Source organism: Danio rerio, chromosome 22 (assembly GCF_052040795.2).
Source record: "Danio rerio strain M-AB ecotype USA chromosome 22, GRCz13ab, whole genome shotgun sequence".
Lineage (NCBI taxonomy): Eukaryota > Metazoa > Chordata > Actinopteri > Cypriniformes > Danionidae > Danio > Danio rerio.
The window spans coordinates 4110001-4135701 of NC_141042.1; the positions used below are offsets into that span (position 1 = coordinate 4110001).

General features: G+C 36.6%; 1 protein-coding gene across 1 annotated transcript in view; it reads right to left on the bottom strand.

Annotated features, from left to right (window-relative positions):
- kdm4b (lysine (K)-specific demethylase 4B) overlaps positions 1-25701 on the bottom strand; it is an 814203-nt gene that overhangs the window by 148992 nt on the left and 639510 nt on the right. The window lies entirely within an intron of this gene.

The window sequence follows — 25701 nt, forward strand, 5'->3', positions numbered from 1 at the left end:
TAATAATTCAGGAGGGCTTATAATTCTGACTTCAAGTGTATAATTGTCATTAAAACAGTCAACACAGTAAAAAAAATCTGAATAAACTGTAGATCTAACAATTCACAATTTAGGTAATAATACGTAATAATTATCAGTATATTTGCAATGATTCATTTATAACCATCTCTCTTTATCTTTCAGACTCCTCCCATTACCTTAATAGACTACTTAATAGACTTCCGTTCTGGCCCCGCCCGTTTAGAAAACGCGCTGTTTGCAGCCACGCCCATTAATCGTGTTCATTAGCATATTTCACCTGGATTTGCCAGAAATTATAAAATTAGTAACTTACCAAAAAGAGTATAATGATATTTATAATAATAATAATAATAATAATAACGATAATAATAATAGTTATTATTATTATTATTATTATTATTATTAATAACAATAATTAAAACAGTAATACTAACAAAACAACAACAATAACATTACTAATAAAAATAATATCAATAATAATAATAATAATATTAATAATAACAATAATAATAACAACAATAAGAACAGTAATAATAATAATAACATTAACAACAACAACAACAATAATAAAAATAGTAATAATAATAATAATAATAACAATAATAAAAACTGGGTATAATTATTATATATACACTCTTAAAAAATTAATACATAAAAATGCGATATAAGGCCCATATGTAAAATATGAAATTGTGATAATTAAATATAAAAAATATGTCATCACGATGAAGTATTAAACAAGCCAATAGTTAATTTGATTAAATACAATAACAATTAAAAAGCATTATTTTATTCGAATAATGAGAATTAAATTAATTAATAAAAAAATAAACTTTACTCCAAAAACACACGTTATAATTGTGATCCAAACGTAAAAATACTATTGCGCATATTTCTATGAAAATTGTATTTTAAACTTCTGCATAAAACTTCATTAAGTAAAAAATTTAATAATGATTAATAATGCTTTTAATAAATAATTATAAATAAATTACTATTAATAATACAAATTTAAATTAAACATTATTTACATATTTAATAATAATAATTATATATATATATATATATATATATATATATATATATATATATATATATATATATATATATAAATTGTAATAATAATAATAATATTTATGTGAAAAAACTAGATTGTATAATAATGTATTGTTAATTTTTTATTACAATTAATTCATTTGATTAAATATTTAAATGATATTAACTGTATTTACAGAATAAATCTAAAAATGTAGAAAGCGCATAGAAAATAAAAAAATGATATTAATAAATAAGGTTTACCAGCACACAATGTATTTTTGAGTAAATTACGATATTAAAAGCCTTTTGTCTATTAATAATTTCATAAACGTCTAAAATAAATAAAATAAATCTGCAGAATTATCATTACAATTAATTCAATTGGCGGATTATTTAAAAGTTATAGTGACAATATTTACATATTGCAAAGTATTTATATTCATTAATTTTTTTTTAGAAAAAGGACATAAAAATCAACTTAAAAATAACAGATTTATCAAAACATGACCTGTTTCTGTGTGTAAAATTCTGTAAAAATACCCTTGTTTACTAATAATTTTATAAATAAAGAAATTCAAATAAAAATAATTACTTAAAATTACATTAACATTATAAACACACTGCATTGAATATTTCTTCTAAAAATAAAACAAGCATGTAAATAAATATCAAAATTAAACAGAAGTGACAACACAAATATTTATTTTTGCATGTAACATAATGTAAAAAAAAGTTTTTGTTGTTCCGCTAATAATTTTGGATACTCTCTGTTGTTTTATTAATAATTTTGTACACTATTATTTATTTATAAATAAATAATAATAATTATTGATAGATTAGAGAAGCTGATAATGCGCTGGGGGATACTTACCAGTGCATTTACTACACTGCAAAACGTGTACAAAAAGTTAACTCAAACCATTTGAGGAAACCGATTGCAACAAACCATATAAGTTCAAAAACTAATCATATTAAGTACTGTGAACTTAATCCATTTTAGTAAATGAAGTGTGTGACAGCTTACCTCCGTGTGGAGGGCTTTCCCGCCGCAACCAGTTTGTCCAGTTAGCTCGTCGTGTATGTCGGCGGGGTGGAGAGCGAGTTTTGTTGGCATGTGGTATTTGAATTGTATTATAACTCATAATTGCGACTTTATAACTCAAAATTGCGACTTTATAACTCACACGTCCGCCAAAGTGTTTTTGTGCTGCAGAAAAGAGAGCACTATTCTAAAAACCTTCAGCTGTATGCTTTTTTTTGCGGGGTCAGTTGCTATGATGCAGATTATGCTTGATGTAAGATTATTTCATGACAGTTGTGTGGTATAGTCCGGTCCTGCCTCCACTGTGATTATGACACTAATTGGCGTTGCGTTTTATCAAACTGCAATGGTTAGACACTAGAGATGCTCAAAAAGGAAAAAAACAAACAAAAAAAAAAAAACAACGTGTCGATGACATTGACAACAATAGAAAACAAATTCTCTGTGTGAGACAAAAACCTTTTGGTGGACACCTAGTCTAATTGTCCGGTCACATCTAACGTGATATTTCAACGCTATCTCACAACAATTTCTCATTGACAAACAATACTTCGGGTGAAGCAGTGGCGCAGTAGGTAGTGCTGTCGCCTCACAGCAAGGAGGTTGCTGGGTCGCTGGTTCGAATCTCGGCTCAGTTGGCGTTTCTGTGTGGAGTTTGCATGTTCTCTCCGCGTTCGGGTGGGTTTCCTCCGGGTGCTCCGGTTTCCCCCCACTGTCCAAAGACATTCGGTACAGGTGTGTATGTGTGTGTATGTTTCCCAGAGATGGGTTGCAGCTGGAAGGGCATCTGCTGTGTAAAAACGTGCTGGATAAGTTGGCGGTTCATTCCGCTGTGGCGACTCCGGATTAATAAAGGGACTAAGGCGACAAGAAAATGAATGAATGAATGAAATTATAGCTTTGGCTAATTTGTATGAAATCGTAGGATCTCATTCGTACAATTTAGTATGATTTGCTCATCCCCTAATGATGGTTGGGTTTAGGGGCAAGGTTTGGGGCCATTCTTCCTTTTAAAAAATGTGTACGAATTTGTATGGATTAGCCAAATTATGAATAAACATGACTTAAATTCAGCAGCTAGCAGCATTCTGTTGCTAGAAGGGATACAACAGCGATCCGAATGTTGACGAAAATTTGTAATATTATTTATTAAATTACATATCAATTGTATTTTATTAGCATCTGCCCCTAACTCGACCCTAAACTTAACCCTCACGGCAATGTGAAAACTATTATTTTTGCTGTACAGTGTCAGAAACGATGCTATATTGACATGAGTGTCCCCAGCTGTATTCCATCTAGACTTCAGCATGCTGCTGGAGAGGGTGAAGTCTAAATGGGATACAGCTGAGGATACTCGCGTCAATACAACATAATCTAATAGGTGTTTCTGGTTGTGTTCTATTCCCAGTCATCCCTGCTATGTTTTAGACTATTGAATATTCGCAATAATATTTGTAAAGGAAACATAGACCCTATATGTGCCATTTTACATATATTTTAATTAATATGGAAAAAGAGTGTATGTTTTTACCAAAACAAATATTGGATTTCTTTTTTTTTTATTCATGTGTGTAAAATAATAAATTGCACAAAAGTCATGGGGGTTTTTTCTAAAGAAGTTGTTACTCTACCCCGTTTAGAGCATCATTATGGCCGTTTTATGTTATAACCATGGCCTGTAAAATATTTGGACGTAGTGTCCGTGACGTCACCCATAGGTTTCTAAAGAGCGCAAAAGAAGCCACAAGTAGGCGCGGCCAACCGTCGCCATTTTGTTCGCGCGTCATCACACCCACGGCGGGATACCAAACAAGGGCAAAGAGAAAATAAAAAATATAATGTTCCTAAAGGCAAATTTTACTGGGCATCCTTCATTGACACAACAGACTGGAAAAAAGCCTGGCTATTACCTCATAAGTACTGCATTTCCAATAAAACAAAAGAGGTTCATTTCAAAATTCTTCATAAAATATACCCAGTAAACGGTACTTTGGCAAAGTATTTGGAGATTGACAGTTTATGCACATTTTGTAAGAGTGAAGACGAAACGCTGATTCACATATTTTTTCAATGTGAAAGTACAAAAAACTTTTGGAAAAACTTATATCTCCATATAGGTAACCACATTGCTTCTTCCAGACCCTTTCATCTTCAGGATGTCGTTTGTTATTATGGAGGTGGGGCTGATGTATCAGAGAATTACATTATTGACTTTTTTATTTTGTATGGAAAATATTTTATCCATAAACAAAAATTCTCCTGTTCGCAGCCTTCTTTTTCACATTTTTTAATAGAAATTGATGTTTTTATTAAATCTCTTAGATTAGTTAATAATAAGAAAAGTGATAGATTTTTAGTTCTTTATGATAAATATTTTGGAAACAGCACGGTTACATAAGTCCTCCTTTCCTCTTGCTGTATTTGTGTTATGTATGTTTAATTTTATTTATTTATTTATTTTTTCTCCCTTTTGTTTCTTTTTTTATTTAATTTTTAAAGTTTATATTGTTTATCCTGATCTGTTATTGTCATTGTGTTCTTTTGTGTAAATTGTTGAATTTTGTATGTTTGTTATTGTGGTCAATAAAAAAAAAAAAAAAAAAAAAAACAAGGGCAAAGAGGCGGAGAGTGAGCGGAGCTACAGACACCTGCTGACAGTTTGCTTGGACCTGGTTCAGACACACTTTACTTTGGGAGAATGCTTAATACTTTATCACCTGTGACTCGTTTGTATTCTGACCACTTGTGCTTGAATGTATACTATATCAATAAAGTGTTTAGACTTTAAAAACACTGCTGTAATACATTGAGCCACTAAACATTGTTCATATGACGTTTTTCAACAGGGGGAAAACGCTAAATACTTCCAAACACTTCAGATATAGTCTGTGTTAGTTTATGTAAGACTATTGATGAAATCCAGCTTAACACTGTATGACAACGCTTCATATGACTGTTCTAGAGCCTACAGCTAATCATTTCGTCAGCTCTAAATATAAATATAAACGATAAATGATCTTAAATAAAACAAATACATGTATAGAGTTGGTATATAAGTATGTAACTTTACTCACATGGGAAACGGAGGCCACGTGAATGGTTTGTGAGCACAATTAAGTGCACTCAGCATGCCATGCCATCTAATAATTGTAGGAAACAAGTCTAAAAGGCAGTTGACTGTGTAAAGCCACGTAAAACATCACAGAAATACGATAAATATGCCGAGTTCAGTGGCTAATCTGCAGGATTCAGCTGAGGTGACGTGACGGCGACCAACGAGACCTAGCTGTCACTCAAGTGGCCACGCCCTTAAGTATGCAAACTTAATATAACTTAATATAAAGAAAACGGATGAGTTATTAAAAAATTCACCCCCTCACAGTTGTCATGAAGGGTAATATTAGCTGTATGAACCAAAATCTTTCTTTGTACCAGGCTGTAAACACCTTTTTTTCTGCTGTAAAGTTGGCCATTCTAACAGTGGGCTCAATTGAAATTTGCTCTATTTTGGAGCCATGAGCGGCCACGACCAGCGGAATTTCGGATGAATTGCAGTTTTAGTTACTTCCGTATTGGCTTCCTGAGGGAGAGCGGGAGGTTGCCGCTTGGTTATAACTAATGTGGTTCAAACGACGGGTCTGCGACAAACTACGGTTTTAGGTCACTACGTTGTTATTTTCCCAAGCGTTGCACTGTACTATGCTAGTTTAGCCACAAGTTATGTCGTTGTTCGGGAAACGCACCCCAGGTTTATAAAGACTGAATCAATCTGGAGCTGGTAAATCTCTGGAAGTTTTGGCGCAGCAGAAGGCGACCCCTTGAACTTTATAAATGCGTATTCTTATCCTCCTCTGTTTGAGACGCACCTATGCCACGCGTGTGGGTAGTCGCACATGCTGATCGGTTTTGCGTGAGAGCCAAAGTTAGCCTGAGCGGAGGCCAGTCGGCACCAGATCGCGTTGGCAAGCAGGAGCATCTTCTGGAGATCCAATCCTCCACAGCAGTCGCAAAAAAAAAACTCCTCCTGCAGCCGCCAACTGTTACACAACACGCTCTTCCGTTCTAGCCTGATTTCATGATTCATTTACACTTTTGAAAGGGATACCCTGAAGGCTTCTCCTTCTACAACTAAATCTCTGGTCCCTGCTTTCGCTCTGATTTAGCGATAAATGTTGGGTGCGACTGGAATAAAAGCCAAAAACAGCATCCATCAAACCGCTCCTGTCAGTCGTGCGCTCATTAGATTGAGTGCGCTAATGAAAGCGCTTGCTAGCGTAGCGGGCTAATGGACAGACTTGAGATTTCAGTCGTCTTCTGGCTCCTCTGCATTATGGGATATCTATGGCAACTGTCTGACGGATGGCACAAGTAGGCGAGGGTGCTAAACTCTGACAGAAAACCAAGGCACTTCCTTCTGTCAGTGGATGGCTTGCAGTTTTATGCACGACGGTGGAGAAAAAAAAAACAACACCATCCCCACAGACATGCTAATACTATAAATACTTCATCCAATGCGGCATACATTTCACCACGAATAATCAGCTTGATATACTCTAAAGCTGCATTCATTAAGAAATACCATTTTAAAGCTAACTTTACTACATGTTCTAAGTTTTTAGCCTGTTTGCGAGTACTAACTTGCGATTAGAATTAGCATTACTGTACTTCTTAAAGCATTTTTAAAGTTTATTGCAACAAACATGTCTTGCTGTTGTGTTTTAAGTATGGTTGTTTGTTATCACTAATAAAAAAACTGCTTAAACCAGCCTAGGTTTGCTGGTTTTAGAGGGGTTTTGGTCACTTCCAGGCTGGTTTCCAGCCATTTCCAGCCTGGTCCTAGCAGGTCAGGCTGGGAGATGACCAACTAAAACCAGCTGGACCAGCCTAGCCAGGCTGGGAGCCCGGCTAAAATCAGCTATGTCTAGCTTAAACCAGGCTGGTCAGGATGATTTTAGCTGGATTTAGCTGGTCATTTTCCAGCCTGGTCTTAGCTGGTCAGGCTGGAAAATGACCAGCTAAATCCAGCTAAAATCATCCTGACCAGCCTGGTTTAAGCTAGACATAGCTGATTTTGGTCAAGCTGGTTTTAGCTGGTCATCTCCCAGCCTGACCAGCTAAAACCAGGCTGGAAATTTCCTGGAAACAAGCCTGAAAATGGCCAAAACCCCTCTAAAACTAGGCCCCTCTAAAACTAGGCTGGTCACCCTGCTGAAAAATCCAGCTTAAACCAGCCTAGGCTGGTTGACTGGTTTTAGCTGGTCAACCAGGCTGGTTTTAGAGGGGTTTTGGCCACTTCCAGGCTGGTTTCCAGCCATTTCCAGCCTGGTCTTAGCTGGTCAGGCTGGGAGCCCAGCCAAAACCAGCTATGTCCAGCTTAAACCAGGCTGGTCAAGCTGGTTTTAGCTGGTCATTTTCCAGCCTGACCAGCTAAGACCAGGCTGGAAATGGCTGGAAACCAGCCTGGAAGTGGCCAAAACCCCTCTAAAACCAGCCTGGTCGACCAGCTAAAACCAGCCAACCAGCCTAGGCTGGTTTAAGCTGGATTTTTTAGCAGGGCAACCAGCTAAAACCAGCCAACTAGCTAAAACTAGGCTGGTTTAAGTTGGATTTATCAGCAAGGATTAGCCATTAGCATGTTTGTGGATGCTAACTTGATAAAAGAAACTGAGATAAACCCTAATTACAAACTTGAAAGTATTACTTTAACCACAGTTTATCGCAACAAACATGTCTGTTTTAAGTACGATTGTTTGTTATTAGCCATTAGCATGTTTGCGAACGTTAACTTGCTAAAGAAACTAAGACAAACTTGAATGCGAATGGCACTCACGACAGAAATTTGAGACCTGAAAAAGTGTACACAGCGGCCTCTGGTGGATTCACGAAAACAAAAACTGCAAAAAATTGCAGCTGTATGCTGTGCATACTAATTAGCATTTTTGCAGAAGTAGATAGACGCGGGTCCAAAAATAAATTCAGCTCTGCAGAAACTTCCTGTCTGAAGAGAGGTGTTAAAACTGAACACAGAACACAGAAAGTTGTATGCTTTTTTGTTGTGCAGAGAATTCGTAGAAAAAAGAGGAAGTATGTCTAAGGTGCGGCCAATGGAGGACTGAACAATTACTGACAAGTGACGTTACACCAAAACTCCACCTTTTAAGATCAGTTGTGTATATATGCTGGAGTAAGGAAATGTATGTTAGTTGCGAACCTCCTGAATGTAATTCTTGTATTGCATTGGGGTAACGTAACCCAGAGCTCTGTCATCGAATTATTCACTTGTATCTAATAAATTACTAATATTTTTGGCATTGAAGAAAACACTCTCCAGACCTTTTCTTATTGAACACGAATAGAATTGGCTAGATATTCCAACACTATATTAATAAATGATACAAACCGTATATACAAACCAAGCAGTAAAGCAGTAAATAACCACCAACCAACCACTTCGCAACATACTAAAACGCACCTAAAATGATCATGCAACCATTTCATAAAACTTTAGACAACACTTCTGCACTCACAGAGTGCATATCTGTTGTCTGAAATCCTCACAGTTTTACTCATGCAATAATTTGCAGGTCTAAAACTCCACCAACTTGATCTAATTGGGCCGAATGTAAAAAATAGATGCTCCAAAACACGCCAAAAATCAACCTGTCGCCTCCGCAAGGCGAGCCTCTCCCGGGACCGTCTGTTATATGAAGTCTTGACATGTCTTTCAACATTAGTTCCTACTTCATCTTTCCTCATCTCTTCATAAGAGATGTTTGCGCTAGATGTACGCCCACCCCAAGGGTAGTGTGCTGAATATAGCAGCCAATGATGAACTTCTTAATGAGTGTCGGTTGCTATGAAACAACAGTTGGTTAATTGTTAATTCACGCCTGGCACTAAGACGGAACATTTGCCGGCGATGTGGGCTGACTCTTGTCAACCTGTGTGATTCAGCTGATGGTAAGTTTAGCTTGTGTGGTGTCACATGTGATCATGTATGAACATGGTGGCCAACTTGCATGACTCAGTACAAAAAATCCGGCATCAGTTAGTAATGTTTTGTTTAAGGGGGGTGTCTACACAACACAGTTGTTGTTTAAAATGTAAAACTTCATGCGCATTTCGGCTGTTCCTTTACACACCGGCAGAATTTCACGAGGGAATAAATGTGCAAACTTCGAAAAGGGGTTTCATAGCGCATGTTTCTGAAGACTACCATTATTTTATTTGTGTATGTGCACTAGCAGGTGTTTCAATGCTAGTCAGGGATAATTTTTTGAAAACACAGACATCTAAATGCTAAATATTTCCAAAAACATTTCAGTTTAGCGCACATTTATCACGTAAACACATGCTAAGACAGAACGTACAAGAGCTTAAAGTTCTCAAGGCATGTTGTTAGCATGTTTGCTAATGCTAACATGAGCATGGTTCATTCATTTTCCTTCGGATTAGTCCCTTTATTAATCAGGGGTCGCCACAGCAGAATGTACCGCCAACTTATCCAGCATATATTTTATGCAGCGGATGCCATTCCAGCCACAACCCAACACTGGAAAACACCCATACACTCTTGCATTCACTATGGCCAATTTAGCTTACCCAATTCCTCTATAGTGCATGTGTTCGGGAAACCAAAGCACCCAGAGGAAACTCACACCAACATGGGGAGAACATGCAAACTCCACACAGAAATGCCAAATGACACTGAACCAGTGACCTTCTTGCTGTCAGGCGATTATACTAGCCACTGTGCCACCATGACGTCCCACATGCACATGGTGCTCTTAGTAAATTCAGCTTGTAGGATCAGTACACAATGTAGCATCAGTTACTTCATTCACTTTCCTTCGGCTTAGTCCCTTTATTAATCAGGGTTCCCCACAGTGGAATGAACTGCCAACTTATCCAGCATATGTTTTAGCTGCAACCCAGTACTGGGAAACACCCATACACACTAATTCACACTTATACACTACAACCAATTTAGTGTATTCAATTCCCCTATAGATGTACATGTGTTTGGACTGTGGGGGAAACCGGAGCACCCAGAGGAAACCCACGCCAACACGGGGAGAACATGCAAACTCCACACAGAAATGCCAACTGACCCAGCTGGGACTCGAACTAGTGACCTTCTTAATGTGAGGCGACAGTGCTAACCCCTAACCCACCATTTCAAGTTATAAATCAATAAAGAAAGAAAAAAGAAATTTAATTCCCAAACTATGTTGTTCTGTATGTTATTAGCATGCTATTAGCAAAGCTAATTCCAACTTATGGTCAGACGTTTGAAAAAGAAACCTAACTCAGAGTATTAAACAAAATTGTAACTTGTCAACACAAACACATTGTACACTTTTTAAATGACTGGTTTGAGTCATTATATGTTGTTATGGGCGGAGTGGTGGCACAGTGGGTAGTGCTGTCGCCTCACAGAAAGAAGGTCGCTGGTTTGAGCCTCGGCTGGGTCAGTTGGCATTTCTGTGTGGAGTTTGCATGTTTTCCCCGTGGTGGCGTGGGTTTCCTCCGGGTGCTCCGGTTTCCCCCACAGTCCAAACCAACGCAATCTCACGGCAATTCGTAGCTTTTTGATTTAGTGGCTAATTCGTATGAATTTGTACGATCTAATTTGTACAATTTGGCATGATTTGCTCATCGCCCAATGATGGTTGGGGTTAGGGGTGGGGTTAGGTTCCACACCTCCTTTTTAAAATAGTACATTTTCGTATGAATGAACTTCGTACGAATTAGCCACTAAACTGACAAAACGTAAAATACTTACGTTTCCTCATGAGATCAGGCTGGTCCAAACACATGTGCTATAGGGGAATTGGAAAGGGTAAAACTGACTGTAGTGTGTGTAAATGACAGTGTATGGGTGTTTCCCAGTAATGGGTTGCAGCTAAAAGGGCATCCGCTGTGCAGCATAGGTTGGCTGTTCATTCCGCTGTGGCAACTCCTGGATAATAAAGGGACTAAGCCGATAAGAAAATGAATGAATTATGTTAGCATGTATGCTAATGCTAATATGAGATTAGACAAAACAACTGTGGTTTTAATCTACTTTAGGCATCAATAGGGAGCTTTTATGTGTTTGCTAATGCTAAATTGTCCTTGGTGGTCTTGTACAATGCCTTTAACTACACTTAGCATCAATTAGCCGTGTACAAAAAAAAACAAGCGTATTCTGTTGATGGATCAGGAATGCTTCCCGCCAAAATGATGTCGTTTATACACAAGCAGGCGAGCTCCAGCTTTGGTTTCTGTCTGTGTCTCTATGCTGAACTACCAGCCCTGATTTACTACGCCGCTGCCATGTTGGCGCCAATTGAAAGTGGCAGAGGAGGCCGGTGCTGAATCCTAATGACGGAGCTGATTGCACCGCCGCTGTGGGGGAGATCTGGAGGAAAACGCCCAGCTGTTCTAGACCACCAGCGACTTTATACACTGGTGGAAAAAGAAACCCAAACAATAGACAGCATCACAGAAGATTCTAATGCTTTCCATGATCATAAACGATAAAATTTCAACCATTAAGGCCAGCACATTTGAATAGGTTCTAGTGGATTTTGTTTGGGGGGGGATTATAATAATTTCTGGTCCATTTTAGCACATCTAAATAGTTTCTTGTGCCTTACGGGGACATCTGAATAGCCTCTATTTAAACTTAAATAGTTTCTAGTGCATTATGAGGACATTTGAATAGTTTTAGTGCATTATGGGAACATTTGAATATTTTCTAGTGCATTATGGGGACATTTGAATATTTTCTAGTGCATTATGGGGACATTTGAATAGTTTAGTGCATTATGGGGACATTTGAATATTTTCTAGTGAATTATGGGGACATTTTAATATTTTCTAGTGCATTATGGGGACATTTGAATAGTTTTAGTGCATTATGGGGACATTTGAATATTTTCTAGTGCATTATGGGGACATTTGAATACTTTCTAGTGCATTATGGGGACATTTGAATAGTTTTAGTGCATTATGGGGACATTTGAATATTTTCTAGTGCATTATGGGGACATTTTAATATTTTCTAGTGCATTATGGGGACATTTGAATAGTTTTAGTGCATTATGGGGACATTTGAATATTTTCTAGTGCATTATGGGGACATTTAAATATTGTCTAGTGCATTATGGGGACATTTGAATATTTTCTAGTGCATTATGGGGACATTTGAATATTTTCTAGTGCATTATGGGAACATTTTAATATTTTAGTGCATTACGGGGACATTTTAATAGTTTTGACGTATTATGGGGACATTTACATATTTTCTAGTGCATTACGGGGACGTTTGAATAGTTTTTAGTGCATTGTGGGGACATTTTAATATTTTGTAGTGCATTACGGGGACGTTTCAATAGTTTTTAGTGCATTGTGGGGACATTTTAATATTTTCTAGTGCATTATGGGGACATTTGAATAGTTTCTAGTGCATTTTGAGGACATTTTGATAGTTTTTAGTGCATTATGGGGACATTTGAATAGGTTTTAGTGGATTTTGAGGACATTTTGATAGTTTTTAGTGCATTATGGGGACATTTGAATAGTTTCTAGTGCATTTTGAGGACATTTTGATAGTTTTTAGTGCATTATGGGGACATTTGAATAGGTTTTAGTGCATTTTGAGGACATTTTAATAGTTTCTAGTGCATTATGGGGACATTTGAATAGTTTTTTAGTGCATTATAGGGACATTTGAATAGTTTATAGAGCATTATGGGAAGATTTATCATATTTATGGGACATTTCAATTGTTTTTAGCACATTTTGGGGACATCTGGATAGTTTTTTTAACACATTTTGGAGACAATGTAATAGCTTCTAGTGCATTTTGGGGACATTTGAATAGATTAAAAGCCATTTTGGGGACATTTGAATAGTTTCTATAACATTTTGCATATTTCAGGGACATTTAAATAGTTTCTAGCACATTTTGGGACATTTGAATAGTTTTAGTGTATTTGGAGTCATTTGAATAGTTTCTAGCAAATGTTTTGGGGACATTTGAATATATTTTAGCACATTTTAGAAACACAAAAAGTTTTTAGTGCATATTGAGGACAGGTGAATAGGTTTCAGTGCATTTTGAGGACATTTTAATAGTTTCAAGTGCATTTTGGTGACATTTGAATGGTTTCTAGTACATTTTGGGGACATTTGAATGGTTTCTAGTACATTTTGGGGACATTTATTATATTTAGGGGACATTTTAATTGTTTCTATTATATTCCTGGGATATTTAAATAGGTTTTTAGTTTCTAGTGCATTTTGGAAACATTTAAATAGTTTATAGTGCATTATGGGGACAGTTGAATCATTTCTACTGCATTTTGGGGACATTTTAATAGTTTATAGTGCATTTTGGGAAAATTTATCATATTTAGGGGTCAATTTAATCGTTTCTAGCACATTTTAGGGACATTTGAATACATTTTAACACATTTTGGAAACAATGTAATAGCTTCTAGTGCATTTTGGGGATATTATAATAGTTCCTAGCACATTTTGGGGACATTTGAATAGTTTCTAATACACTGTACAGTTATTTGAATAGTTTCCAGTGTATTTTGGGGACATTTGAATCCTTTCTAGCACATTTTAGGGACATTTAGTATATTTAGGGGACATTTTAATAGTTTCTAGTGAATTTTGAGGGCATTTGAATAGTTTCTAGAGTATTTAGGGGACATTTTAATAGTTTCTAGTGAATTTTGAGGGCATTTGAATAGTTTCTAGAGTATTTAGGGGACATTTTAATAGTTTCTAGTGAATTTTGAGGGCATTTGAATAGTTTCTAGAGTATTTAGGGGACATTTGAATAGTTTCTAGTGAATTTTGAGGGCATTTGAATAGTTTCTAGAGTATTTAGGGGACATTTGAATAGTTTCTAGTGAATTTTGAGGGCATTTGAATAGTTTCTAGAGTATTTAGGGGACATTTGAATAGTTTCTAGTGAATTTTGAGGGCATTTGAATAGTTTCTAGAGTATTTAGGGGACATTCGAATAGTTCTTTAGTGTATTTTAGGGACATTTTAATAGTTTGTAGTGCATTTTTTGACATTTGAAAAGTTTCTAGCATATATTTTTGGGACATCTGAATAGATTTTAGCACATTTTTGGGACATTTGAATAAACTTAAGCACATTTTGAAAATATTTTAATAGTTTTTCAGTGCATTTTACAGTAGGTCATTTTAATAGTTTCTAGTACATCATGGGGACACTTAGCATATTTAAGAGACATTTAAATTAATTCCTAGTGTATTTTGGGACATTTGAATAGGTTAAAGTGCATTCTGGGGACATTTGAATAGTTTCTAAAACATTTTGCGTATTTAATAGTTTTTAGCACATTTTGGGGACATCTGGATAGATTTTAACACATTTTGGAGACAATGTAATAGCTTATAGTTTTTTTTTTGGGACATTTGAATAGGTTAAAGTGCATTCTGGGGATATTTGAAAAGTTTCTAAAACATTTTGCATATTTCGGGGACATTTAAATAGTTTCTAGCACATTTTGGGACATATGAATAGTTTCTAGTGCATTTGGAGACATTTTAGTTGTTTCTTCTGCATTTATGGGACAGTTAAATATTAGGGACATTCATAGTGTAATTTAAATAGTTTATTGTATACTCTGGGGACATTTGAATGTAGTGCATTTTGTTTGAGGGTCTAATAATATTGACCTTAAAATGGTTTTAACTAATTTAAAAACAGCATTTTCTAACTGAGGGAAAACAAATAAGAAAAAAAATGTTATAGGAAATATTGTGGAAAAAACCCTTGCTCTGTTAAACATCATTTAGGAAATATTTGAAAAAGAATAAAAATATCCCTGGAGGGCTAATAATTTTGACTTCACCTGTATATATACACAATAGCCTAAAAACAAGCAAAGCTTTACACAGGCTTTACGTGGCTTCAACATAATGAAGATTCAAGCGTCCAGCGCGAACACAGTTTTACTAAGTACACACTCATCAGCGCAACACTAACACTTCATTTGCGCTGAACAGGAAATCAATGAGCGACGAGGAAGGATGTCCTCCATTTTCCATGAGTGGAATAGGTCACGCGAATTAATAGTCTGCAAAGTAGCGTTCAGAATCAGGTGAAAAGGTCCATCTGAACCCTTTAATGGTCCACAAACGCCTTAACAAGCGACAATATTCATTTTTCTTTGGTCTAGTCCCTTTATTCATCAGGCGTCGCCATGGCAGAATGAAATGCCAATTTATCCAACATGTTTTACACAGCGGATGCCCTTCTATCGGCAACCCAGTACTGGGAAACATCCATACACACTCATTCACACACACACTCTCATACACTACATTCCAATTCACTTATAGCGCATCTTTTTTGGGGGAAACCAGAGCATTCGGAGGACACCCACGCCAACACAAGGAGAACATGCAAACTCCAAACCAAAATGTCACCTGATCCTGCTCACACTTCTTGTTGTGAGGCCTAAAGGCTTAAAAATCACACAAAGCCCTTTAGAAGCAACATCGCAATGGTTTAAAATCAGCCAGAACCCTTTAGCATCCAGGTCATGTGCTAAAAACCCAGGCAGAAGTCAACATATCTGACAGCGCTGACGATATTCTTGAGTTTCTGGAGTTGTCAGGGGTGGGATAAAGGCATTTTTAGTGGTGGGCTACAGGTCTTATCGCTGGCGCAGTGAGCTGACAGAGGCTGTAAGCTGCCATTGATCCTCCAGTGAATGGCACTGCGCCCGGATATAAATCACAGTGCTTGTAAAAGATGGAAACTCGCTGTACGGCTCAGACAGTTGTAAAGCTACAGTAGAAGATGCTTTCACTCTCTGGCTTACAGCGCTTGGTTGCTAGGGCGTTGCTATGCGGTTGCTATGATGTCCCAGTGATGTTATGATTCTCTTCTACACTGAAAAAAACCAAACAAATGACTTTTTGGTGTGGAAAATTGAATAAATGTACTGTCATAGCTTATCATGTAATATTAAATGTCAAGGAATATTCTAATAGTTAATATATATTCACTATGCAATAAGTTAAATAAATATATTTTACTATACATAACAAAATTAAAAACAATAAGAAATAACATGCTGCAATAACAATCAATAAACACAGAGTTCCCACTTGAAACCAAATATCAAATTCCCAAACTTTTCCCAGACTTTAAAATTCTGAATTTCCATGACCTATAATGAATCAAACAGGCCCCAGTAGTGATTTGCATAATATTAAACTGGTTTTAGCTTGAATATGAATTTACATGTTTTTATTAGCCACTATGAGAACAACAATGGATAATTTACCTCAGATTTGATTCAAAATACGTATGTTGGTGTGGATGTGAAGTGCTCCCAGTTTTACACACTAAACATGTAGCTTTATTGGTTTAACTTTTAACATCTAATCTTTGAAACAGTCATTTTTTAAAGCCCTCAAAAATATATATAATCCTGACAGTGGTTAAAAGGTACTGTCCAGTAACTGCATTCAGGCCCTTTCATCACTTATCCTTAACCCTAACCTTACCCTAACCCAAGCTAACAATAGACTAAAGTAAACTAAAATAAACCTAACACTAAGCCAAACTTAACCCTAACCTAACAATAAACTAAAGTAAACCTAACCCTAAGTCAAACGTAACCATAACCTAACCTAACAATAAACTAAACTAAAGTAAACCTAACCCTAAATCAAATTTAACCCTAACCTAACAATAAACTAAAGTAAACTAAACCCAACCTAACCCTAACCCAAACTTCACTCTATCCTAACAATAAACTAAACCAACCTACACCTAACCCTAAGTCAAACTTTACCCTAACCTGACCATAAACTAAACTTAAGTAAACCTAACCCTAAACCAAACTTAACCCTAACCTAACAATAAACTAAACTAAAGTAAACCTAACCCTAAGTTAAACAAAACCCTAACCTAACAATAAACTAAACTTAGGTAAACCTAACCCTAAATCAAATTTAACCCTAACCTAACAATAAACTAAAGTAAACTAAACCCAACATAACCCTAACCCAAACTTAACTCTATCCTAACAATAAACTAAACTAAACTAAACCTAACCCTAAGTCAAACTTTACCCTAACCTGCCCATAAACTAAAGTAGACTAAACCCAACCTAACCCTAACCCAAACTTAACTCTATCCTAACAATAATCTAAACTAAACTAAACCTAACCCTAAGTCAAACTTTACCCTAACCTGACCATAAACTAAAGTAGACTAAACCCAACCTAACCATAACCCAAACTTAACCCTAACCTAACATTAAACTAATGTAAACTCAACCTAACCTAAACTTAACCCTAACCTAACAATAAACTAAACTAATGTAAATTTAACCCAACCCAAACTTAACCCTAACCTAACAATAAACTAAAGTGAACTAATACATGGCTTGGTTGTTATAGACAGACAAAATAATTTTTATGAATGACGTGACATCTCAGTCTTCCTGGTTGACTATCGCTAAAGTTTTCATTTCCTCCATATTCCAGAATTGTCATTAACTATGGGAATGCTGTAAAGAGCTGTTATTTACAGCTGAAAACAAATAAACACGACCCAAAGACTACAGTCTATACGCTTATTTCACGCGGCCGCCATTTTAAAGAACCAAAGTGAGGAAGTGTGAAGAAACCCGTAAGTATATTACCAGCACTGTAAACGTTGCAGTAACATGCTGTGGACTACAAACCTCCAGCTGTTGCCGCGATTTTTAAAATGCAGAAATGGTGTAAACATCACTTTAAGATCATTCAGTAAGTTTATTTTAAACAATTAAAAGCAAATTAGGCATCAAACAACATCCCAATCTCAGTGATGCGCTTAAGTGTCCTCCTAGGCTTCAGTTCATGGCAGTTAAACACCGTGAGGATGCTTTCCTGCTTCAGCCTATGTAACCCTGTGAGTGATAAAACACTGCAGTCCTCTGTAGCACACCCTTGTGTCGTCTGTAATAGTGTTGTCCTGGTACTGAAGTTTTAAAACCGTCAAACATGGAAGCGCTGCTGAGCGCGGATGACTCGACTGATCTTCACGGCTGCTTCGCGCCCGTGTATCTGTGTTTGCACTCAGTTTACCGCTCTTCACCCAGTGCAAACACAGATACACGGAGTCTGGAGCGCGAAGCAGCCCTGAAGATCAGTCAGGTATCAGTGTGCTCGGTAAACAGCGGAGGGTGTACTGATGACCTTTTCGGCCAATCACAAGCATTTCTGTTGAACACGTGAACACAATGGCAAATCAGCGCTGTGCCTATCAACAGTGCCTTAAATGTTGGCGGGATATTGATGTATTTTCTTTTAATTCAGTATCGTGAGTCTAATATAGTGGAGGAGTCAGTTTACCCTGCTGAAAAATCCAGCTTAAACCAGCCTAGGCTGGTTGGCTGGTTTTAGCTGGTCAACCAGGCTGGTTTTAGAGGGGTTTTGGCCATTTCCAGGCTGGTTTCCAGCCATTTCCAGCCAGGTCTTAGCTGGTCAGGCTGGAAAATGACCAGCTAAATCCAGCTAAAACCAGCCTGGTTTAAGATAGACATGGCTGGTTTTGGCTGGGCTCCCAGCCTGGTTAGGCTGGTCAAGTTGTTTTAAGCTGGTCATCTCCTAGCCTGACCAGGCTGGAAATGGCTGGAAACCAGCCTGGAAATGGCTAAAACCCCTCTAAAACCAATCTGGTCTACCAGCTAAAACCAGCCAACCAGCCTATGCTGGTTTAAGCTTTTTTGTTTTAGTAAGGTATTGACTCGAGTTTGATAAATGGCATCTAAAACGTGTGCTTGGGAAAGAAAACGTTAGCTAACTAGTGCCATTTCCCTTAACTTAGCTGAAACTGAGCTCTGATATGCCTTTTTATTTTCACCATTCATTCAGACCGGACCTTCGGGTCACCGGGAAGGCGGTGAAATGATAAATTCATGTCACTTTCTCTTCACTGATAAGATATACAGCCAGCTACACAACATTCCTATGTAAAACCCAATGATACTTCCGGGTTTCTTCCCACCGCAGCCTCGATTTTGCTTTTAAAAATGGCGGCCGCGTGAAATCAATCTATAAGATTACAATAGCTTCACTCACTTTTAAGTGAAAGAATAAGGTCAATAAAAAAGTCAAATTTACAGCATATTTCACGAGTGGTATCATTCATTCACAGTATGGCTCAACACTCTAGCACATATTAAGGCGCTGTACAGACTTCAGGTTTTTCCTCAGTAATTATGCAGGCCTATAGCGGGATGTGCGCGGCATTTGGGGGAATCAGAAAGTCCATTTTATAGCTCACTAGCTTTGGATGAATTCATAAGCGTTGGTGGAGTCTCCCGCACTGTCCACTCCCTTCAGACTTCAACAGAATCTTATATAAATTCATGAGCTCTTTTATTCTCTCTGTCTCTGAGACGAGGAGGGCTGGGACGCCGTTATTTTGTCCCGCTTGTATGGTAAACGCACACAGACCGATACTTCACATGGAATAAAAGATGCCTTTTCATATAGTCCATTAGACGGCGACCGCTGAGCAAAGCCTGTTATGATCCATCCGCGAGGACAAAGTGAACGATTCGAGTCGGAGGAAAGGATGAGCCTCAACCCTAAGCAAAGTACGGTGGGAAAATGCTAATTCTTCACTTTGCTAACTGTTTATGCAGAGGCTGCCATTGCTATTAATATAACTCGTGAATTGGTTTGCTTTTTAAAGATAAAGCTCGTATTTATCACCAGTGGGTGACAATTAAAACATATGGACTATAAAGTCATTACCTTAGCAACCACATAGCAACAAGTTTACCAGAACACCCTAACAACCACATGGCAACAGAATTGCCATTCATACATTTTTTTAGCAGCAAAAACCAGACAAAACACCTTGCCTTAGCAACCACAAATCAATGGGTCAAATCCCCCTTAACAACTTAGCAACCACATAACAATGAGCTAAACCACTTTGAACATCTAGGTCAGGGGAGTCCAAACTCGATCCTGGAGGGCCGGTATCCTGCAGATTTTAACGTCAACTTGCCTCGACACAAACTGCAAGGATGTTTCTAAAAAGCCTAGTGAGAGCTTGATTAGCTAGCCCAGGTGTGTCTAATTGGGTTTGGTACTAAACTTTGCAGAACACCGGCCCTTCAGGACCGAGCTCAGACATCCATGGTCACCACAGAGCATAAGGGCTAACCATAAAATATGCCTTAGCAACCATATAGCATTAGGTTAACCATCCAGAACACCTTAGGAACCATGTGGCAGCAGGCTAAACCACCTTAAATATCTTGGCCACCACATAGCATAAGGTGTAACTATAAAGAATACCTCAGCAACCATATAGCAACAAGTTTACCATCTAGAACACCTTAGCAACTGCATGTCAATGGGTTTAACATTTAATACATCTTAGCAACAAGTTAAACCACACAGAATACCTTGCCTTAGCAACTACAAAGCAATGGGTCAAATCCTCCTTAAGACCTTAGCAACCACATAACAATGAGCTAAACCACCTTGACCATTTAGGTCAGGGGTGTCCAAGCTCGATCCTGGAGGGCCGGTATCCTGCAGATTTTAGCTCCAACTTGCCTCGACACACCCGCAAGGATGTTTCTAAAAAGTCTAGTGAGAGCTTGATTAGCTAGCCCAGGTGTGTCTGATTGGCGTTGGTAGTAAACTTTGCAGAACGCCGGCCCTCTGGTGTAACTATAAAGGATACCTTTAGCAACCATATAGCAACGGGTTTACCATCTAGAGCACCTTAGCAACTGCATGGCAATGGGTTTACCATCTAATAAATCTTCGCAACAAGTTAAACCATACAGAACACCTTGCCTTAGCAACTACAAAATAATGGGTTGAATCCCCCAGTACACCTTAGTAACCACATAGCAACATATTTACAATCCAAAACATCTTAGTAACACCTTGCCTTAGCAACTATAAAGCAATGGGTCGAACCCCCCTGAAAACCTCAGCAAACATATAGCAACGGGTTAAACCACCCTTAATATTTAGGCTGCCGCACACCATGAGGTAACATGCAGGTAAATCTTACTCCTCTGGCCTAGTGAGGACTGTGAGGGTGGGGGAGTGTTGGGTGCATGTGTTTGCCCTCACTATTCTGCTGCCTAGGTCGCATCTATGGACACGCCAGACCTAAGTGCGAGGCATATTTGAGGACCAGACGGGAAACCTGATCTCACAAGAAAACCTAAGTATTTTACATTTTGCCAGTTTAGTGGCTAATTCATACGAATTCGTACGAGTTAAGTCGTACGATACTGTACGATTTTAAAAAGGAGGCGTGGCACCTAACCCCACCCCTAAACCCAACCGTCAATGTGGGATGAGCAAATCGTACTAAAATATACGAATTAGATCGTACGAATTCGTACAAATTAGCCACTAAATGAAAAAGTTACGAATTGCCGTTAGATTGTGTTGGTTTTTTCAGGAGATTCGTTTTCATTCCGGGATGTTCGTTTGTGGGCATCCGTGAGTCTCTATGCATTTGCAGAAGACCCTCGGAACTTCCACGAGACTTGGAATGTCTGGATGTGAAATTATAATTTTAGTAATTTTGTAACGAGGAGACTGACACGGAGGGATCCATTATGCAGTATTTATTAATCACAACTTCACTCAAACACACAATATGCACCTGGGTGCACACACACATCCACAGTAGTAGTAATGGTTTCAAGAATGACGGTGAACAGACACAGAGTGAATTACCAGGCATGAGTAGAGAGCAGTGGGCGTGAATCAGAGTCCGTGTATCAGGCTTGGGTCAAAGGCAGGCAGCGAGAATCAGAGTCCGTGTATCAGGCTTGGGTCGTGGTCAGGCAGAAGGCAAAGCAAAGTAAGAGACAGGCTTGAGTCGTACGCAAGAGATCAGGCTGGATATAACGCTCAGTAATGCTGGCCGGGGCTGAACAAGACTTCGCACTGACTGAGTGTTTGAGTGCGGCTTATATGAGGTACGTGGGTCGTTAACAAGATTCAGATCAGGTGTATGCGCAATCAGTGTAGATGGATGATGTAATGCTAAAAGTCCGGAGATGGCGGCCTCTGCTGGCCAGCGAGGGGAATGACCGGGACCGAGTCGGTGACAAATTTAAACAAAATATTTGAGTACTGACCTGCAGGGAAACTCTTAATCACACATACATATATATATATATATATATATATATATATATATATATATATATATATATATATATATATATATATATATATACATATGTATATGTGTATATATATATATATATATATATATATATATATATATATATATATATATATATATATATATATATATATATATATGTATATGTATGTATGTATGTATATGTATGTATGTATGTATGTATGTGTTTAAATATTTCTGGCTCCGGATGGCCAGACCTCCAATGCATCTTGGTCCCATATTAATTTCAAAGGAGCACTACCCTGTACTAAAATGGCAGCTCTATTGTCGCGTTCCTTCCAATAGACAACAACAGCATAGGCGACATCTAGTATAAATATCTATGCAACCATATAACAACATATCAAAGGCACCACAGTAACAAACTAAAACCACTCTAGGCAACCATTCGGCAACAGAAACATTGTTGCGAGTTTGGAATGGGGAAACTCACTAAAAATAGTTTCAGTCTGCGATTTTTTAATGGTTCACAGCGTTCTCCAGAAATGACAGCAAAAGCAACGAGGAGCGCTCCACTGACGGCTTTCCTCAGAGGACTGTCAGCTCGCTGCATGCAAGTACACGTCCTAAACAAACAACATTAAGGCTTTGGCAAAGAAAAAGAAATGCATCAGTTTTTTTTTTTTCTTGAACGCCACACTGAGAAGATGTTTCTAGAAAAAACAAAACTCTGTCTGCCTTTCATGCTCGAGTGACTTTGAATAAAAGCTTGTCTGCCGCTTTATAGAGCTACACAATGTTTAATTAAGGTTGCAACAGGAGTCTCGATGGTGTAGATTTGTATTATTTTTTAAATAAAAATCATTGTTTTGTTACTCTGCCAGAGGGATTTCGCTGACAAAATAGACTTTTAGAGACTTCAGCAAACTTACAGCAGCCTCTCAGTCGCGCATGATGAGTCTGTAATCTGTTCACCTGCGGTTTAGGGATCAACCTCGCCATATCTGCAATGATTACATGTCAAGAGCTGCTTAAAATGCACAATACTACTGCAGGTTAGCATTAGCTGAGAAGTCGACGGCTGCGGATCATTGAGCCGGAGGAGAGGAGGACATGATACACAGACAACACAACAGGCTGTTTGTCAAACCAGTGGAAAATGAAGAGCTAGAAACCTGTTCGAGAACAAAAACACTCTTATTTCAGCTTAGTCTCTTTATTAATCAGGGGTTGCCACAGCAGAATGAACCGCCAACTTATCCAGCGTATGTTTTTAAGCCCTTCCAGCTACAACTCAGTACTTGAAAACACCCACACACACTCATTCACACACATGCACTTTGGACAATTTAGCTTTCCCAATTCCCTTATAGCGCATGCATTTGGACTGTAGGGTAAACTGGAGCACATGGAGGAAACTCACGGCAACAAGAGGAGAACACGCAAACTCCAAACAGAAACGCCAACTGACCCAGCCGAGGCTTGAACCAGCAACCTTATTGCTGTAAGGTGACAGCACAACCCACCGCACCGCCCCATAAAATACTCACTACATTAGTAAATCTCCCTCAGACACTATAGGTAGATATATTTAATATAGAAACACAATTTAAGTTTTTTAGTATTAGTATTCTAAAGTTTTTCATATTCAAATTAATAAATTGTTTCTCAAGTTTTTAATTTATTATATATATATATATATATATATATATATATATATATATATATATATATATATATATATATATATATATATATATATATATATATATATATATATATATATATATATATATATATATATATGATATTGACACCAGATTTTCCTTTTAATGGTATTTTATTATTTTTTAAAGGTAAAATAATTGAAGTTATCAAATGTTAATTATAGTTGTGTATGTGTGTATATATATATATATATATATATATATATATATATATATATATATATATATATATATATATATCAGAATTATTAGCCCCCTTCGATTTTTTTTTTCTTCTTTTTAAAATATTTTCCAAATGATGTTTAACAGAGCAAGGAAATGTTCACAGTATGTCTGATAATATTTTTTTCTTCTTGATAAAGTCTCATTTGTTTTATTTCGGCTAGAATAAAAGCAGTTTTCAATTTTTTATGAATCATTTTAGCGACAAAGTCATTAGCCCCTTTAAGCTATATTTTTTCTTGATAATCTACAGAACAAACCACTGTTATACAATAACTTGCCTAATTCCCCTAACCTGCCTAGTAAACTTAATTAACCTAGTTAAGCCTTTAAATGTCACTTTAAGCTTTATAGAAGTGTCTTGAAAAATATCTATGAGTTATTAAAGTTATTATGTTTAGAAATGTATTGAAAAAAAATCTGCTCTTCATTAAACAGAAATTGGGGAACAATAAACAAGCGATCTATTAATTTTAAGGGGGCTAATAATTCTGACTTCAACTATATATATATATATATATATATATATATATATATGCACACACACACACCCAAAACTATAATTACATAAAATTTTTGAACTTCAATTATATATATATATATATATATATATATATATATAGGAAAAAATGTATAACAAGGTACTTAAAATTGGACTGAGTATAAACATCGTCAGGATATAGACTACAAGTGTTATAATTTAAAAAAAAACTTGTTTTTACTACATTAATTGATATGGCCATATATGATCGTATAGCAAATATATTTGAACATATATGTAAATATTTGTGACTCCAGTGGTTAAATATATATATATATATATATATATATATATATATATATATATATATATATATATATATATATATATATATATATATGTATGTATATATATATATATATATATATATATATATATATATAGTTGAAGTCAGAATTATTAGCCCCCCTTTGATTTTTGATTTTTTTTTTAAATAATTCCCAAATTATGTGTAAGAGGGCAATGAAATTTTCACAGTGTGTCTGATAATGTTTTTTCTTCTGGAGAAAGTCTGATTTGTTTTATTTTGGCTAGAATAAAAGCAGTTATTATTTTTTTAAACACCATTTTAAGGACAATATTATTAGCCCCCTTAAGATAATTTTTTTTCGATAGTCTATAGAACAAACCATCAATATACAATAACTTAAAGGGGCTAATAATTTTGACCTTAAAATGATGGATAAGTCGGCATTTTCATTCTGCTGTGGCGACCCCGGATGAATAAAGGGACTTAGCAGAAAAGAAAATGAATAATTTAATGTATATATATATATATATATATATATATATATATATATATATATATATATATATATGTATGTATATATATATATATATATATATATATATATATATATATATATATATATATATATAAATATATATATCAAACATTTCTATATGGAATACACTTATAA